We start from the raw sequence: 6,362 nt of genomic DNA, 5'->3' as shown, positions 1-6,362 counted from the left end.
CTTCCTCTGCTTCTGCACCCCCCCCCCCCCCACTTAGGAATTGTACTCTTTATTTACATTGCCCTTCCTCATTCCTCCTACCAAAATGTTTCACTTTGCACTTTTCTGCATTAAATTTCATCTGCCATTTGTCCAGTAAATCCATCAGCCTATGTCCTCTTGAAGTCTGTCACTAACCTCCTCACAGTTCACAATACTTCCAAGTTTTGTATCATATGTAAGTTTCAAAATGGTATCCTATACACCAAGTTTAGGTCATTAATATATAAGGAAAAGTATTGGTACTTATATTCCTGGAAAAATCATTGTATACCACTCTTTAGTCTGAAAAACAACCTTTCATCATTGCTATGTTTCCTGTCAATCAGCCAACTTCATATTGATGCTGCCACTGTCCCTTTTATTCTATTGGCTTGTTAATAAAGTTAAAACCATTTATGTGGCTCTTTATCAAATACCTTTCGGCAGTCCATGCACATCACATCCATCAAATTGTCATCATCAACCTTGTTATCTCATCAAAAACTCAATCATATTAATTAAACACAATTTGCCTTCAACAAATCCTGCTGGTTTTCTTTAATTAATCCACTTTTGTCCAAGCGACTGTTGAAGGAACAAAGTTATTGTGGCATGAGTGCTAATGGTGAGCCGGAAAACTAGAATGACCTTGCTTCAGCCTTTTGCAGGTCCCCCAGCCACATTTTGCTGGAATCAGGCAACTAATTAGTTACCACGGCGACTGCCCCTATGGCCCTTCACCTCCACCACCAAGAACAGTTGGCAATTCAGCAGCATCGTCCAATATCTCTTTCATCGTGATCCCAGCAGTATCAGAAAATGCTGTAAATTCTCAATAGGTCTGAGGGCATCAATAAAGGGAGAACAGAGTCAAGAGTCATCCAGATTTGAAACGATAGCTCTGTTCCCTCCCCATAGATGTTGTCATATCTGCTGAGATTTTACAACATTTTCTGTTGTGAATTCCAGCATCTGCAGTAATTTGCTTTTACCCCAGCGTCATCCTGCTCAGTAGAGACAGTTGCAAAATACACATGACCCTCTGACTTTGTGTCCCTATTTGGCCTTGCTTCTTTTATTACCCTTTTACTAATTGTCTAATTTAAGATTGTGTTTCTAATAAGTGAATTAAGAGATTCAGAATCATGAAATGCTGCAGAATAGAAACTTAATTTGTCCCATCAAGATTTTATTGGTGTTTTCCTTCCTGAACCACATCATCTAATCGCAATTTCCTGTCAGCTGCTGATTACTCTTTTTCAGGCAACTGTCTGATGCCCCTCGAAAAGAATACAAATTTATCCATAGAGCAAGATTTGCACCAAACAGTCCTTAAAATAAACATATAATTTAGATTTGTCTTCATGGTTTAAAATATTTGCTAATAAAAGTGTAATGACTGTCTGCTTCCTTTAGTTAAAGTGATCAACATGGGCCAAGTTTGAACATTAGTTCAGTAACCTATTTTGTTTTTTATCTTACTGTTGCAATATTTACGGAGTAATCAGTTTAATGTTAACTGGTAACTATTTCTCCCTTGCACCATAAAATCAAAAGCCTATCCAAAGCATATCAAATGTGTTAAGGATTGATGTCTAATTATATAACTTTAAAATTCTGCAGAACCTGAATCCTAAACAATATATTTGACATCTGTTTGAATATTACCCCAGCTTTAACAATCATAAATGGAGTTTAAATTACATATTCCTGTACCATTCCATGTCTTCTACTTGATTGACTAGGAATGATACAGCTATACCAAATTTAAAATAACTGTTTAATCAGACATGAAACCTATGGCGTAATATGTTTAACTTCCATCTGTGTAAACTGTTATATAGTGCCTAGTTAGACATTACATTCTAAATATTTCAGTTGTGGTTGCAGCTTACCTTTGGTTACTGCCTTTAATCTTCTACATAGCACTGTTGAACGTCCCATTCTTCCAATGCTCAAAAGTTCCTAGATGACAGTAATTAATTGAAACATGCACTGTGGCACTAACATTTTAAATGAGCCAGTTGTGTTTCATGTAAATCAATTGATTACTGTACAGGATGATAACTTTTTCCAACACAATAGGTTATAGGATAAGGAAACATATCTCATTTTTATTTACTTTGCTCTAAGTTTCTACAATGTAACTTCACTAGAATGGGATTTGCATCTTTTATTGTAAGTACTTTCATTTATAAAAAATCTTCATGTTAATCTATTTGACACTAATGTTTTTGTTGTGGACAAATCATGATCTTTGATATACCTATATTTTTATGCTGTCAATTAAAATGCCAACACTCCCTTTCTTCAAACTTGCATGGCTTCCTACACTGTAATTTGTATATTAAAATTATTTTTCAACATTTACAATGTGCTGTTCTTAGTTAAATGAGCAAGATAGCTGCCTAAGTGTCATTTTTGATGGGATGAGGGTTGGAATAGAGAAGAAAGGCAGAGTTATTGGTAAATGTTTGTGTTCTTCAACTAAATACTTCTCACACATTCTACATTAGGAAACCCATCTCAAATATTCTTCACAGTCTGAGGAGTTTCATTAAAGGTACTTTTCTTGCTTGACGTAGAACAGTTGTATGTTGAGCAATGCAACCTATGGAAGTGGAGATAGGATGTCTGAAGGATTCTCTAGTCTCATGTTCAGCAAAAGTTTAGTAACCTGTTCACATCCACGTTGAAACATATTGTGTCAATCAGTATACTCAAGACCTGTAATCAGGATCATAAATATTTAGCTTGTGTTAACAACTTTTAAATGAGATCCATGCAAACTTATTACTAATGACCGACTAAAGTGACTTTTGTAGGATGATTTTTGTCTGGGGACTATTACCAAATCCAGGTTAAAGATTTTGGATGATCTTTTTCCAAAGAAACCAGTTCATCTCCGCAAATCAAGCTTGGTAATTTTGAGCCCTTTGCATATTGCAATCATTTATCAAATGGTCCATGTATGCATTTTTGAAGATAAGGTGCATAAAGTTGTACACTGAAACTGTGGCCAACAAAGGTCCTTGCAAAGCTAATGTTACAGCTCAGACATTGGATTCACTGCACAAAGGCAATTCGAATAAGTAGACCAACATCCCCTATAGTCTGAAATTCATAATCTTGAGTGTTTTGTGACTAGGCTAACATAGTACAGGCCTTACACTTAACCTTTTACCACAGTATTAAGAAACAAGTATCCATAAAACATAGTCATCATGTGCTTGTTTATTCTTCAGTAGGAAGCACCATAAGAAGCTGAACTTATTTACCAGGAATACTTCTCAGAAATAAAGGAATACAGCAAGTAAACAGCAGGAAATACTCAACTGAAATGAAACATAAAAGACCAAACTCTTTTTCTTATAATTTAACAAATTCTTTTATATAAATAGATGCTGGACATCACTGAACCTCTCCTTAATAGATACGCATTCATCCTAATACATACCAATCCTAGGACTGTTGTCAAGATTTACTGCGGTCTTTTTTGAAATTGAAGATGGAAGAACAATCTGATTCCATTTTGTTGACTTTTGTGTAACGTGTGACTTTAATTCAATATCTTTGAGATAAAAGCACAATATTTAATATAGTCTTATTAATAGCTCCAGCTGAATGTTTTCAATATGTAAATATCACCTACTTCATTACCTTTTTGCTGGTGAACTCTTTGTAAAAAGATGCAATATTTAGGCAATATTCTTACCATTATTCACATTAAAACATCATTACTCACATCAGTAGTGAATGGATTAGTCTGTGGAAAGCAATTCTGTTTTATTCCTTAGGAACCTCTTTTCACTTTTTTTAATCATTGTGGGACATGGGTGTCGTTAACTGTGATGTGGGTATGCCGGCGTTGGACTGGTGTAAACACAGTAAAAAGTCTGACAACACCAGGTTTTAGTCCAACCTATTTATTTGATAATATACTCGCAAGCTTTCGGGTTAGCCCCTTCGTCAGGTGAATGGAGAGTTCTGGCCTCAGACAGAGCATATAAAGCACAGACAGTTTAGAGATTACTGATTAGAATGCGAATCCTTACACCTAACCTGCTGTTCAAAACCTGAAGTGGCTGATAATGTGAGTGGAAGGAGCACTGATCACAGTTTAAAGAGATGTGTATTGTCTCCAGACAGTACAGTAAGTGAGGTTTTGCAAACCCAGGCAAGTTCCTGTTGGCGAACACTTCAGTGGTCACGGGCATTCAGCCTCTGACCTTCGGGTAAGTATTCTCCAAGGCAGTCTTCACGACACACGACAGCGCAGAGTCGCTGAACAGAGACTGATAGCCAAGTTCCGCACACATGAGGACGGTCTCAACAGGGATCTTGGGTTCATGTCGCACTATCTGTAACCCCCGTGACTTGCCTGGGTTTGCAAAACCTCACTGTACTGTCTGGAGACAATACACATCTCTTTAAACTGTGATCAGTGCTCCTTCCACTCACATTATCAGCCACTTCAGGTCTTGAACAGCAGGTTAGGTGTAAGGATTCGCATTCTAATCAGTAATCTCTAAACTGTCGGTGCTTTATATGCTCTGTCTGAGGCCAGAACTCTCCATTCACCTGACGAAGGGGCTAACCCAAAAGCTTGCGAGTATATTATCAAATAAATAGGTTGGACTAAAACCTGGTGTTGTCAGACTTTTTACTGTCGTTAACTGGCCAGCATTTGTTAGCCATCCCTAATTGCCCGGGGAGTGGTGATGAGCTACCTTTTTGAGTCGCTGCAATCTATATTCTGTGGGTTGACTCAATGCCATTAGGGAGGGAAATCCAGGATTTTGACCCAGTGGTGGCAAAGGAATCGCAATATATTTCTAAATCAGGATGGTGAGTGGCTTGGAGGGGAACTTGCAGCTGGTGGTGTTCCCATTTAGCTGTTGCCCTCATCTTTCTAAATGGAAATGGTCGTAGGTTTGGAACGTGATGTCTAAGGCTCTTTGGTGACTTGCTGCTGTGCATCTTGTAGTTGGAATGCACTGCATGGATAGGATAGAGGTGGAGAGACTCTTCCTGCTCAGAAAGGACAGTAGGACTAGGGGGCACAGCCTCAAGAAAAAGTGGGGGGGGGGCGGTTTAGAATGGAGTTGAGGAGGAACTTCTTCACTCAAAGGGTGGTGAATCTCTGGAATTCTCTGCCCGTTGAAGTGGTGGAGGCTGCCTCGCTAAATATTTTTAAGACGCGGGTTGATGGGTTTTTGATAAGAGAGGGGATTAAGGGTTATGGGGAGAGGGCAGGAAAATGGAACTGAGCCACGACAGATCAGCCATGATCTTATTGAATGGCGGGGCAGGCTCGAAGGGCTAGATGGCCTACTCCTGCTCCTATTTCTTATGTTCTTTTATCTTGGTGGAGGGATCGAATGTTGGTAGATGTTGTGCCAATCAATCAGGCTGCTTTGTCCTGGATGGTGTCAAGCTTCTTGAATGCTGTTGGAGCTGTACCCATCCAGGCAAGTGGGCAGTATTCCATCACACTCCTGACTTGTGCTTTGTACATAGTGGATAGACTTTGAGGAGTCAGGAGATGAGTTACTTGCCACAATATTCCTAGCCTCTGACCTGATCGCGTAGCCAGTGTTTATGTGGCGAATCCAGTTGAATTTCTGGTCAGTGGTAACCCCCAGGATGTTGGTAGTGTTGGATTCAATAATGGTTACACCATTGAACATCAAGGCGCAATGATAGAGTGTCTCCTGGTGATGGTCATTGTTTGGCATGTGTGTGTTATGAATGTTACTGCCACTTGTCAGCCCAAGTCTGGATATTGTCCAGATCTTGTTGCTTTTGAGAATGGACAGCTTTGGTATGAGTTGTTGTGAATGATGCTGAACATTATGCAATCATCGGCGAACATCCCCACTTCTAACCTTATGACAGAGGGTAAGTCATTGCAGGAGTCTCTCGCAATAGTGTCATAGGTCAAACAATCTTTGCTGCTTTATCAGAGCTGTCCTAGAGCTGAGACTGACCCTCCACAACCATCTTCCAATATACCAGGTATGACTTCAACTAATGGAGAATTTGCTCCCGATATCCATTTATTCCAGTTTCACTAAGGCTCCTTGATGCCACACTCAGTTGAATGCAGCCTTGATGTCAAGGGCTGTCACTCTTGCCTCACCTTTGGAATTCAGCTCTTTTCTCTATGTTTGAACCAAGGCTGTAATGAGATCAGGAGCCGAGTGACCCTGGGAAAACCCAAACTGGGCATCACTGAGCAGGTTATTGCTAAGCAGGTGCTGCTTAATAGGAATTTGAGACAGAATACATCAGCTATGTTGGCAGATCATATTTAGCTAGTTGACTAACCCCTAGTACAA

The sequence above is a fragment of the Carcharhinus amblyrhynchos genome, chromosome 1, assembly GCF_965287045.1.
Source record: "Carcharhinus amblyrhynchos chromosome 1, sCarAmb.v2.hapA, whole genome shotgun sequence".
Classification (NCBI taxonomy): Eukaryota; Metazoa; Chordata; class Chondrichthyes; order Carcharhiniformes; family Carcharhinidae; genus Carcharhinus; species Carcharhinus amblyrhynchos.
Note: the sequence above shows the minus strand (reverse complement) of the source record.